General features: G+C 43.4%; 2 protein-coding genes across 3 annotated transcripts in view; one reads left to right on the top strand and one right to left on the bottom strand.

Moving 5' to 3' along the window:
• LOC137370244 (uncharacterized) overlaps window positions 1–14,007 on the bottom strand; it is a 167,775-nt gene that overhangs the window by 3,884 nt on the left and 149,884 nt on the right. The window lies entirely within an intron of this gene.
• epdr1 (ependymin related 1) overlaps window positions 1–14,007 on the top strand; it is a 57,104-nt gene that overhangs the window by 7,380 nt on the left and 35,717 nt on the right. The window lies entirely within an intron of this gene.

Raw genomic sequence — 14,007 nt, 5'->3', positions numbered from 1 at the left:
CTGACATCAAACTAACAGGTCTGTAGTTCTCTGTTTTCTCTCACTCCCTTCTTAAATAGTGGGGTTATATTTGCTACTTTCCAGTCTGCAAGAATCCTTCCAAAATCTATAGAATTTTGAAAGATAACCACCAATGCATCCACTATCTCTATAGCCACCTCCTTCAATATTCTGGCATGTAGCTCATCTGTTGCAGGGGATTTATCAACTTTCAATCCAGTTAATTATTTGAGTACTGCCTCTTTATCAATACTAATTTCTCTCAGTTCCTCATTTTTTCAAACCCCTTGGTTCCTTAATATTTCTGGGACATTTTCTGTACCTTCCTCCATGAAGACAGACACAAAGTAATTGTTTAGTCTCTGCCATTTCCCCATTCTCCACCACAAATTCTCTTGTCTCCACCTGTAATGGACTCACATTTGTCTTTGCTGATCTTTTTCTTTTCATGTACCTACAGAAGCTTTTGCAGTCTGCCTTTATATTTCTAGCTAGCTTGCATTCATAATTTCTTTTCCCTTTCTTTATCAGTTTCTTGGTTATCTAAATTGCTCCCAATCCTTGGGCTTACCACTTTTTCTGGCTACCTTTAATGCAATCTTTAACTTCTTTTGTTAGCCATAGTTGATTCACCTTTTCTGTTGGGCTTTTGTGTCTTAGAGGAATGTAATTTGTTGTAAACTGTGTAATTCTACTTTAAGTACTATCCATTGCCTATCTACCATCTAATCTTTTAATGTATTTTCCCAATCCACCACAGCCCCTCATACCCAAGATCCTAGTTTCAGAATGAACTATATCCCTTTCAAACTTAATGTAAAATTCTATCATATTGTGGTCACTATTTCTTAATAGCTCCTTTACAGCAAGGTTATTAATTAGCCCTTTCTCGTTACCTAATACTAAATCTAAAATAACCTGATCCCTAGGTAGTTCCTCAACATACTGCTCCAGAAACCCATCTCATACACACTCCAGGAATTCATCCTCCGCTGCATTAGTGCTAATTAGGTTTACCCAGTCTACTTAAATTGAAGTCGTCCACTATTATTATATCGTTCATGCTACACGCAGCTCTAATTTCATGATTTATACCTTGCCTAACATTACCACTACTGTTTGGCCTATAAACAGTTCCCACCAAAGTCTGCTGCCCCTTGCTGTTTCTTAGCTGTACCCAAAGTGACTCTAAGAATGTACTGACCTCGTCCTTTATTAACAGCACTACCCCACCTCCTTTTCCCCTCTGCCTATCCTTCCTAAATGACGAATATCTGAAATAGGATCTGAAATGCACTGCCTGAGGGTGTGTTGGAGGCAGATTCAATCGTGGTTTTCAAAAGGGAATTGGGCAATTATGTGAACAGAAGAAAATTTGCAGCGCTTTGGGAAAAAGATGGAGGAGTGAGTTGCTCTTACAGAGAGCCGGCATGGACGCAGTGGGCTGAGTGGCCTCCTCCTCTGTGTTGTAACTATTATATGATTTGGAGGCACTAACTTCGATGCAGCAATATATGCTTTTTAGGATGATTCTGACTTAATTCTTTTGATCATGGTTGCAAATGATTCTAAATTGAATTACCTACCACAGGGAGAAAGCACAAATTGCATAACCAAGATTTATACATTGTAGACACCAAAGTTTATCATTGTTTTGAATTTGCATTTTTTTTTTACTATGTTATTGAATAGTCAGCATTAAAAGCTATTCCAGATTATTTTGAGTCGGGGAGGCCATTTACGGAAGGGTATTGATTAAAAATAAAAACGAGAAATGCTGGAACCACTCAGCAGGTCTGGCAGCATCTGTGAAAAGAGAAGCAGAGTTAACGTTTCGGGTTAGTGACGCTTCTTCGGAACTGACAAATATTAGAAAAGTCACAGGTTATAAGCAAGTGAGGTGGGGGTGGGGCAAGAGATAACAAAGGAGGTGTAGATTGGAGTGTCTTCTCTGCCTTTCACAGATTCCCTTAGGTACCCTGTTCCAAGAAGGTCACTTCATATGCTGTATTTTTTGCGAATACCTCAATTCTTAGCAGTTTTTTTCCTATTCTAAATGATTCCAAAGTGATCTAGAATCTGAATGATCCAATACAGAAGGAGGCCATTCAGCCTGTTGTGCCTGTGCTGGCTCTTTGAAAGAGTTATCCAATTAGTCCCACAGTCCTGTGATTTTTTTTTTTTCCCCTTCAAGTATTTATGCGTTCCCTTTTGAAAGTTACTATTGAATCTGCTTTCACCGCCCTTTCACCTGTTGGTTAAAGACCCTGGACTGAGTCACATCAAAGACAAACATTACACCTATTTTTGTCTGGTTTTTAGCAGCATGGGGTAATCTAAAAATGCAGTGACCTTTTTCCTTTGCAATGGAAAACTTTGAACAGTGACAATGTTATATTTTTGTACCAATATTATTTTCAGTCATGCCCTTCTTGATACTGTTTTGTAACTTCTTGTCCTTGAAAGAAGAGATTAAAAAAAATCATTGTCCATGTCAGTCACAGAGCATTGCTGAAAGCCTATTTGACAAAAAAAGACAGGCAACTGCCCGTGGCAGTTTTGATGTCTACGTGATTGTAGCAACGTCTTTTTCCTAGAGACTTTTGTATCTAATAGTTGAAAATATCTAGTCTGGGTAGAGTGAGTGATTTTCCTGGAAGTTCTGTATCAAACAACAATTTGATTTATTTAGCACATTTTATTACGGGAAAATATCCCAAGGAGCTTCACAGGAGCATATTCGGGCAAAAATGGACTTATTTATGGACCGAATTAAAGAAGAAGCTATTAACAGTGTTGACTAAAAGCTTGGTTTTATGTTTTAAGGAAGACCTTAAAGGAGACAGGAAAAACAGAGGTTTCGGGAGGAATGCATAACTTGGGGCCTAGGCGGCTGACAGGATGGATGCCAATGACAGGGCGAAGGGAGTAAGTGATGTATTAAAAAAAAAAAGAGCAGAAGTAAACAAAATGGCACCTCGAGCCTGCTCTGCCATTCGATACAATCATCTGACCTCAAGCGTCAACTCCACTTTCCCCACCTGTTCTCCTTATCCCTTGATTCCTGAGACCAAAAATCTGTCTATCTTAGCCTTAAATATACTCAATGATAGACTATCCACAAACTAATAGGGTCGACAATTCCAAAGATTCACAACCCTGGGTGAAGAAATTCCTTTTCATCTCAGTCCTAAATGATCGACCCTTTATCGAGACTATGCCCTCGTGGTCTAGATTTCCCAGCCAGGGGAAACAACCTTTCAGTGTCTACCCTGTCAAGCCCCTTCAGAAGCTTGAGAGATGATCTCATTGAAACATATATTTTTTAAACTCCAGAGAGAACAAACCCGATCTACTCAGCCTCCCATCATAGGACAAAATCCGCTCATCCCAAGAACCAATCTCGTGAACTTTGGCTGTACCGCCTCCGAGGTAAGTATATCCTTCTTTAGATATGGAGACCGAAACTGAGCACAGTACTCCAATTCACCAAAGCCGTATACAATTGTAGCAAGACTTCCTTATTCTTGTACGCTAATCCCCTTCCAATAAAGGCCAACGTGACAATTGCCTTCCTAATTGCTTGTCTTACCTGCATGCTGACTGTGTCCCTCAGGTGAGTACATCCAAGTGTCTCTGAACATCACTATTTAGAAGTTTCACACCTTTTGAAAAATGTTTTCTATTCTTACTACCAAAGTGAATGAACTCACACTTCGACACATATTCCAACTGCCACCTTGTTCACTCTCTTAACCTGTCTATATCTTTTTGCAGCCTCTTTATGCCCTCCTCACAGCTTGCATTCCCACCTAACTTTGTATCATCAGGAAACTTGGATACATTGCTCTCGGTCTCTGCGTTTGAGTCATTAATATAGATTGTCAATAGCTGAGGCCCCAACTCTGATCCTTGCGGCACTCCACTAGTTACAGCCTGCCAACTTGAAAATGTCCCATTATCCCTACTCTATACTTCCTGTCCATTAACTAGTGCTCCATCCATGCTAATGTATTACCCCCAACTCCATGAGCTCTACCTTTTGTTTGCACCTTATTGAATGCCTTTTGAAAATCCAGGAAAATGACATCTACTGGCTCCCCTTTATATACCCAACTAGTTACATCTTCAAAAAACTAAAATTTCTGAAATATGGTTGCCCTTTTGTAAAACCATGTTGACTGTCTGATCTAAGAGGAGTTCTTGAAGGATTGTAGGGCTGGAGAAGGATATACTGATAGAGGTTGGACCACAGAGGTATTTGAACTCGAGGATAAGAATTTTAAATTGTTGCCATTGGTAAGCTAGAAACCAGTGGTAGCTCAGGGGTGATGGGTGAATGGGACTTGCTGTGGGTTGGAATGCAGGTAGCAGAATTTTGAATGAGATCAAGTTTATGGAAGGTGAGAAAAGGAGACTGGCCAGGAGAGCATTAGACTAGTCGAGTCTGGAAGTAAACATAGAAACATAGAAAATAGGAGCAGGAGTAGGCCATTCGGCCGCTTCGAGCCTGCTCCGCCTTTCATTATGATCATGGCTGATCATCCAACTCAGTAACCTGTTCCTGCTTTCTCTGCACACCCTTTGATCCCTTTAGACCCAAGAGCTATATCTAACTCCTTCTTGAAAACATACAATGTTTTGGCCTCAACTGCTTTTTGTGGTAGCAAATTTCACAGGCTCACCACTCTCTGGGTGAAGAAAGTTCTCCTCATCTCAGTCCTGAAAGGTTTACCCCGTATCCTTAGACTATGACCCCTGAATATAGCAGGTATGATCAGTAAGTTCGCAAATGACACGAAAATTGGTGTCGTAAATAGTGAGGAGGAAAGCCTTAGATTACAGGATGATATAGATGGGCTGGTAAGATGGGTGGGGCAGTGGCAAATGGAATTTAATCCTGAGAAGTGTGAGGTGATGCATTTTGGGAGGACTAACAAGGCAAGGGAATATACAATGGATGGTAGGACCCTTTATGAGCCGAGGAATAGAATATAAGAGCAGGGAGGTTATGATGGCGATGTATAAAACGCTAGTTAGGTCACAGCTGGAGTACTGTGTACAGTTCTGGGCACCACACTATAGGAAGGATGTGATCGCACTGGAGAGGGTGCAGAGGAGATTCACCAGGATGTTGCCTGGGCTGGAGCATTTCAGCTATGAAGAGAGACTGAAAAGGCTAGGGTTATTTTCCTTAGAGCAGAGAAGGCTGAGGGAGATATGATTGAGGTATACAAAATTATGAGGGGCATTGATAGGTTAGATAGGAAGAGACTTTTTCCCTTAGCGGAAGGGTCAATAACCAGGGGGCATAGATTTAAGGTAAAGGGAAGGAGGTTTAGAGGAGATTTGAGGAAAAATGTTTTCACCAGAGGGTGGTTGGAATCTGGAACGCACTGCCTGAAGAGGTGGTAGAGGCAGGAACCCTCAACATTTAAGTATTTAGATGAGGATTTGAAACGCCATAGCATACAAGGTTCCGGGCCATCTGCTGGAAAATGGGATTAGAATAAATAGGTGCTTGATGGCCGGCACGGACACGATGGGCTGAAGGGCCTGTTTCTGTGCTGTATAACTCTATGGTTCTGGACTCCCCCACCATCGGAAACATCCTTCCTGCATCTACCCTGTCAAGTCCTGTTAGAAATTTATAGGTTTCTATGAGATCCGCCCCCCCACTCTTCTGAACTCCAGCGAATATAATCCTAACCGACTGAATCTCTCCTCATACGTCAGTTCCTTCATCCCAGGAATCAGTCTGGTAAACCTTTGCTGCACTCCCTCTATCGCAAGAATATCCTTCCTCAGATAAGGAGACCAAAACGGCACACAATATTCCAGGTGTGGCCTCACCAAGGCCCTGTATAATTGCAGCAAGACATCCCTGCTCCTGTACTCGCATCCTCTCGCTATGAAGACCAACATACCATTTGCCTTTTTTACAAACATATAGATGAAGGTTTCAGCAGTGGATGGGCTGAGTCAGGGTAAAGGCAATGTTACAGAGGCAGAGGTTGGCGATCTTTGTGTTACAAAAGTGCTTCCATTTTGAAAATTTATTTTTTGAGGACTTGTGTTAAAACTGAAAAGATTCCATGGATCTGTTTTTTTTTAACCATGTTCCCTGAAAGAACGCTTGATATTTGAAAACAACCTGTGCTGGAAACCATGTGCTTTAAGCTCAATAAACAACAGAAACCTTGGTGACCCGGGGAAGATGTTTACAGAGAAGCCACATGTCAGTGTTAATGGAGGTTAAGAGGTTGTCTTTCTGTTGGGCTGTGAGCTGTTTTGAGGACAGTTGATGTTTTGTCAGCCAAGGAAAAAGAAACCTCCCAGCTCGGCTCTTTCTCTACTTCTTTGAAGAAACCCTGCAAAGGTTCAGTGTGGGAGAACTAAAATCCCTGGTGCTGCATTTCTCCCGAGATGCTGAAAAAACCTGCCAGATTAATGCTCAACGCCGCCTGAAAAGAACTGCTTTAGAACAAATCCCGGTGACTCATCACTGTATACCCGGCGCAAGAGCAAAAGGAGCAAGTGAGTTCCTTCCACATCTTTTTTTTTCCCAAGTATTTAGCCAAAGTGTTTTTTTTGTAACCTACCTCTGCAGAGAGAGCGTTTCAATATTTTTTTTCAGTCTGAGTGTGTGGGGAATTTAAAAAGGGTACTTTCATATTTCAGTTGTAACGGAAACCCACATGCCAAATGGAAAATATTAGTTTCATCATGTGGGACTTTGCCTGAGACTCTTACTGAAATTGTTACAAATAACATTTAAAAAGAGCAGCTAAGATGGCCAGCACAATTTGCGTATGAGAAGCCAAGGCTGGCTGGAGATTAAATTACCTAGAATGGTTTTGTCAATATTGATTGTCCAAGTCCATCGGCACCCATTGACTTTGAAAGAGCCAACCCCCCCCGCCCCCACCTTGTATGTCTGAACGGCCATGAATTTCAAAGATCATTCCAGAAGATGCTGGTTCAAAAACACAGGTGGTCACATCACATGACTGCTTGTGTAACTCTCTAGGTAATTTAATCAGAGAGCACACCCATTGTTCTGGCTAGACCTCTGTCTCCAGCCGGCCTTGGCTTCTCATATGCACATTGTGCTGGCCATCTTAGCTGCTCTGTTCTGTTATTTTGAAAAAAGTTATTTGTAACAATTGTGCCTCAGGAAACTGTACCTGTAAGCCAGCAAGAGCGCTGCAATCTCTTGCGCTCTCTCTCTCTCTCTCTTTCTCCAACAAAGACTCCGAGAAGCCTCGGCTGCAAACCTACAGCCAGTTACCGAGGACACAGATAAAGCCTCTTATCTGCCTTCTGAAACCTGAGAAGCAAACTTGAACCATGTGTAGCCCAGCGAGGACTTCAAGACTACAATTTCGTTTGTAATTACATATATATCTTGGAGGAGCAGGAGCAAGTGCTCACCGAGGTGGTAAGTTAAATCACTGTTAAAAAGATAAACCTTGTTGTGATCAAACCAGAGAAGGGGCAAAAGGGGAGCCTGAGACCCCTTCCTCATCTGGTCATAAGACAATCTGTGTTAATGCTTTGTTTCGTTACTGGATAAGTTTTGTTTGATAAACTGATAGTTTTGTTTATTAAACCTGGTTGATGTATTTTATTCTGCGATAAAGAGTAGAATATATGATTGACCGCATCAGTAACTGGGTAAACATTTAAATATATATTGTGACCTGTGGAGAAATGGAGCTAGAAAAGGCCGTGCACTCCTCCCACCTCAGTCATAATATATAATTGGGGGCTCTAAGCGGGATAACCTGACTCTGACGTGCAGTTGTAAGTGGGGTATTAATTTAAAAGAGGAAAAGTAAAAGTTTCTTGTGCATGAAAGTAAAATTTACACTATCAGAATATCTTTGTTAACTGCTGCAACCTTTCTGGGGAAGGATGATGTATTCCTGAGTGATTTGAGAAGCGTAATCAATGTTAGACTAAAGGAATTGGCAGAAAAGGTGGTGTTAGAGTTAAAATCAGGAGATAAGAAAGCAGATATAATTGAGGTAATAGCACACCATGTGAAATTGGGAGAAGAAAAAGGGAAACCAGATGGTAGTGCAGTTCAGTTTGTTAAAATTCAGTTGCAGATGAGGCAGCTTGAACTTGACAAAGAAAAAAAAATAGAATTGGAAAAAATTAAGCTTGAACGTAAAAGAGAATTGGCAATGAAAAAACTTGAACTCGAATTTCAAAGAGGAAGTGAAAGACGGAAGGGAATTTGAATTTAAAAAGATGAAACGAAGACAAAGGGGTGGCCTTGACTCCAGTGAAAGCTTTGGTGGGGAAAGATCTGACTCCAGCCCAGGACCCAGTGGAGAGCTGTTTAAATTTGTACGAGCCCTCCTGAAGTTTGAGGAAAGGGATGTAGAGGCATTTTTTATTTCTTTTGAAAAGCTAGCCAGACAGATGAAGTGGCTGAAGGAAAGCTGGGCACTGTTTATGCAAAGCAGGTTGATGGGCAGAGCTTTATGCCATGCTTTCTGAGGAGGCTTTTGCAGATTGAGATGGCAAAAGCTATTCTTGTTGCTTATGAGTTGGTCCCTGAAGCATATCGGCAGAAATTTTGGAACCTCCGGAGACAGCCTAGACAGATTTGTATAGAATTTGAGAGGGTAAAGCAAATTAATTTTGATCATTGGATGCGGGCACTAAAGATGGAGGCCACGTGTGCAAAACGTAGGGAACTAATTCTCCGAGAAGAATTTAAAAATTCATTCCCTCTGTTAGTAACAACCCATGTAGAGAACCAGAAGGTTTCAGCAGCCAGATGGGCAGTGGAAATTGCTGATCATTGTTATAAGCCCAAACCCTTTGTCTGTCACCCCCACAAAACCAAGAAGGATAGAAGGTGGGAGGGTGAAAGGAAGGTATGTAGCTGGGACAAGAAGGGACAGCTGGGAATGGCCCAGGATCTCTTTCTCAGGCCAGAAAGGAAGAGGCTGAGGGTGGAAGTGAGGTCTGCAAGCCTAAGGGGTACTATTGTCACAAGGTGGGACACCTTCGTGCAAAATGCTAGCAGTTGCTGGGTAAACTGATGGGACTTATTGGGGTACACAAGGCCAATGCCAAGAAAGGGAGCCTGACCGAGAGTATTTTAACGCAAGAAGTGTCAGGAATAAGGGTGATTAACTTCGAGCATGGATCAGTACTTGGAGCTACGATGTTGTGGCCATTACGGAGACTTGGATATCACAGGGGCAGGAATGGATGTTGGATGTTCCGGGGTTTAGATGTTTCAAAAGGAATAGGGAGGGAGGTAAAAGAGGTGGGGGAGTGGCATTGCTAATCAGGGATAGTATCACAGCTGCAGAAAGGGAGGTTGTCGAGGAGGGTTTGTCTACTGAGTCATTATGGGTGGAAGTCAGAAACAGGAAAGGAGCAGTCACTTTATTGGGAGTTTTCTATAGACCCCCCAATAGCAACAGAGACATGGAGGAACAGATTGGGAGGCAGAATTTGGAAAGGTGCAGAAGTAACAGGGTTGTTGTCATGGGTGACTTCAACTTCCCTAATATTGATTGGAACCTCCGTAGTGCAAATAGTTTGGATGGAGCAGTTTTTGTCAGTTGTGTCCAGGAAGGTTTCCTGACTCAATATGTAGATAGGCCGACTAGAGGGGAGGCTATGTTGGATTTGGTGCTTGGCAACGAACCAGGCCAGGTGGCAGATCTCTCAGTGGGAGAGCATTTCGGTGATAGTGATCACAACTCCCTGACCTTTACTATAGTCATGGAGAGGGACAGGAGCAGACGGGATGGGAAAATATTTAATTGGGGGAGGGGAATTACAATGCTATTAGGCAGGAACTGGGGAGCATAAATTGGGAACGGATGTTCTCCGGGAAATGCACGACAGAAATGTGGAGGTTGTTTAGGGAGCACTTGCTGCGACTGCTGGATAGGTTTGTCCCGATGAGGCAAGGAAGGGATGTTTGGGTGAAGGAAATTTGGATGACAAGAGATGTGGAGCAGCTAGTCAAGACGAAGAAGGAAGCTTACTTAATGTTGAGGAAACAAGGATCAGACAGTGCTCTAGAGGGTTACAAGGTAGCCAGGAAGGAACTGAAGAATGGACTTAGAGCTAGAAGGGGACATGAAAAAGTCTTGGCGGGATGGATTAAGGAAAATCCCAAGGCATTCTACACTTATGTGAGGAACAAGAGGATGGCCAGAGTGAGGGTAGGGCCGATCAGGTATAGTGGAGGGAACTTGTGCCTGGAGTCGGAGGAGGTAGGGGAGGCCCTAAATGAATACTTTGCTTCAGTATTCACTAGTGAGAGGGACCTGGTAGTTTGTGAGGACAGCGTGAAACAGGCTGATATGCTCGAACAGGTTGATGTTAAGAGGGAGGATGTGCTGGAAATTTTGAAAGACATGAGGACAGATAAGTCCCCAGGGCCAGACGGGATATATCCAAGGATATTAAGGGAAGCGAGGGAAGAGATTGCCGCGCCTTTGGCGATGATCTTTGCATCCTCACTGTCCAATGGAGTAGTACCAGATGATTGGAGGGTGGCAAATGTTATTCCCTTGTTCAAGAAAGGGAATAGGGATAACCGTGGGAATTATAGACCAGTCAGTCTTACGTCTGTAGTGGGCAAATTATTGGAGAGGATTCTGAGAGACAGGATTTATGATTATTTGGAAAAGCATGGTTTGATTAGAGACAGTCAGCATGGCTTTGTGAGGGGCAGGTCATGCCTCACAAGCCTTATTGAATTCTTTGAAGATGTGGCAAAACACATTGATGAAGGAAGAGCAGTGGATGTGGTGTATATGGATTTTAGCAAGGCGTTTGATAAGGTTCTCCATGGTAGGCTCATTCAGAAAGTAAGGAGGCATGGGGTACAGGGAAAGTTGGCTGTCTGGATACAGAATTGGCTGGCCCATAGAAGACAGAGGGTGGTAGTAGATGGAAAGTATTGAGCCTGGAGCTCGGTGACCAGTGGTGTTCCGCAGGGATCTGTTCTGGGACCTTTGCTCTTTGTGATTTTTATAAATGACTTGGATGAGAAAGTGGAAGGCTGAGTTAGCAAGTCTGCCGATGACACGAAGGTTGCTGGAGTTGTGGATAGTGTGGAAGGCTGTTGTAGGTTGCAACGGGACATTGACAGGATGCAGAGCTGGGCTGAGAAGTGGCAGATGGAGTTCAACCTGGAAAAGTGTGAAGTGATTCATTTTGGAAGGTCGAATTTGAATGCAGAATACAGGCTTAAAGACAGGATTCTTGGCAGTGTGGAGGAACAGAGGGATCTTGGGGTCCATGTCCATAGATCCCTCAAAGTTGATAGGGTTGTTAAGAAGGCGTATGGTGTGTTGGCTTTCATTAACAGGGAGATTGAGTTTAAGAGCCGTGAGGTTATGCTGCAGCTCTATAAAGCCCTGGTTAGACCACACTTGGAATATTGTGTTCAGTTCTGGTCGCCTCATTCTAGGAAGGATGTGGAAGCTTTAGAGAGGGTGCAGAGGAGATTTACCAGGATGCTGCCTGGACTGGAGGACATGTCTTACGAAGAAAGGTTGAGGGTGCTAGGGCTTTTCTCATTGGAGCGAAGAAGGATGAGAGGTGACTTGATAGAGGTGTACAAGATGATGAGAGGCATAGATAGAGTGGATAGCCAGAGACTTTTTCCCAGGGCGGAAAGGGCTATCACCAGGGGGCATAATTTTAAGGTGATTGGAGGAAGGTTTCGGGGTAATGTCAGAGGTAGTTTCTTTACACAGAGAGTGGTGGGTGCGTGGAATGCACTGCCAGCGGTGGTAGTAGAAGCATATACATTAGGGACATTTAAGCGACTCTTGGATAGGTACATGGATGATAGTAGAATGAAGGGTATGTAGGTAGTTTGATCTCAGAGTAGGTTAAAGGTTCGGCACAACATCGTGGGCCGAAGGGCCTGTACTGTGCTCCACTGTTCTATGTTCTATGACAGATTAGGCTGTAGCACTGACTGCAGCTGTAAGGCCAAGTACAAAAACTGCTGTGAGTATGAGGGGATGTGAACAAGGTACTTGAGAGTTATAGGGAATTTTTGTCAAAAGGAAAAGTAGCTGCTTATCCCTCAAGTGAGGCAGGTAAACCTATAGTTGTACTTGGGGATATAGGAGCAACCCAAACTCTCTTGCTGGGGAAAGGCATGAATTTTCCACAAGACCACATTGAGGGCCTAGAATTAGAACATTACAGCGCAGTACAGGCCCTTCGACCCACGATGTTGCGCCGACCTGTGAAACCATCTGACCTACACTATTCCATTTTCATCCATATGTCTATCCAATGACCGCTTAAATGCCCTTAAAGTTGGCGAGTCTACTACAGCTGCAGGCAGGGCGTTTCACGCCCCTACTATTCTCTGAGTAAAGAAACTACCTCTGACATCTGTCCTATATCTATCACCCCTCAACTTAAAGCTATGTCCCCTCGTGTTTGCCATCACCATCCGAGGAAAAAGACTCTCACTATCCACCCTATCTAACCCTCTGATTATCTTGTATGTCTCTATTAAGTCACCTCTCCTCCTCCTTCTCTCTAACGAAAACAACCCCAAGTCCCTCAGCCTTTCCTCGTAAGACCTTCCCTCCATACCAGGCAACATCCTCGTAAATCTCCTTTGCACCCTTTCCAAAGCTTCCACATCCTTCCTATAATGTGGTGACCAGAACTGCACTCAATACTCCAGGTGCGGTCTCACCAGAGTTTTGTACAGCTGCAGCATGACCTCGTGGCTCCGAAACTCGATCCCCCTACTAATAAAAGCTAACACACCATATGCCTTCTTAACAGCCCTATTAACCTGGGTAGCAACCTTTAGGGATTTATGCACCTGGACACCAAGATCTCTCTGTTCATCTACACTACCAAGAATCTTCCCATTAGCCCAGTACTCTGCATTCCTGTTACTCCTTCCAAAGTGAATCACCTCGCACTTTTCCGCATTAAACTCCATTTGCCATCTCTCAGCCCAGCTCTGCAGCTTATCTATGTCCCTCTGTACCCTACAACATCCTTCGGCACTATCCACAACTCCACCGACCTTAGTGTCATCCGCAAATTTACTAACCCACCCTTCTACACCCTCTTCCAGGTCATTTATAAAAATGACAAACAGCAGTGGCCCCAAAACAGATCCTTGCGGTACACCACTAGTAGCTAAACTCCAGGATGAACATTTGCCATCAACCACCACCCTCTGTCTTCTTTCAGCTAGCCAATTTCTGATCCAAAGCTCTAAATCACCTTCAACCCCATACTTCCGTATTTTCTGCAATAGCCTACCGTGGGGAACCTTGGGGAACCTTATCAAACGCCTCGGTTTTAGTGAATGCTATTGGCTGGGAGTATATACACGTACCATTGTATCGGGTGCACCTAGAGTGTGACCTAATGTCTGGAATGGTCCCTGGGAGATGTCCATAGTTTGCCTGTAAACGGAGTTGACATACTCCTGGGGAATGATTTGGCCGGAACGAAGGTCGTAGCTTCTCCAGTAGTCACGGAAAAACCAAGTGAAGTTAAAGAGACAGAACAGTTGTAAGAAAAGGTTCCAGGAATCTTTCCTTCATGTGTAGTTACCCGAGCAATGGCTAAACAAATTCCATTGTCGGAGGTCAGATTGACACCACAGACAGATAGCCGAATGTCTGAAACTCTCTTTGGGGTCTTGGAAAAACCAAAGGACATGTTTAATAACTCTTCTCTGATCAAGGCTCAGCAAGTTGATCCAGAGTTAGATAAAGTGGCACAATCGGCTCTAACTGAAGCTGAGGCAAAGGGAGTTCCGGAAGGCTACTCTATTAAAAATGGGATTTTGATGAGGAAATGATCTCTTCACAGACCTGCGGATGAAGAATGGGTGGTAATTCATCAGATAGTGGTATCGCTATGAAATATTAAGATAGCCCATGAAATTCCTATAGCGGGACATTTGGGGATCCAGAAGACCCAATCGCGTATAGGTCGAGATTTTTACTAGCCCGGTCT

The sequence above is a fragment of the Heterodontus francisci genome, chromosome 5 (assembly GCF_036365525.1).
Source record: "Heterodontus francisci isolate sHetFra1 chromosome 5, sHetFra1.hap1, whole genome shotgun sequence".
In the NCBI taxonomy this organism is placed as follows: Eukaryota; Metazoa; Chordata; class Chondrichthyes; order Heterodontiformes; family Heterodontidae; genus Heterodontus; species Heterodontus francisci.
This window is presented reverse-complemented; position numbering and strand designations above follow the sequence as displayed.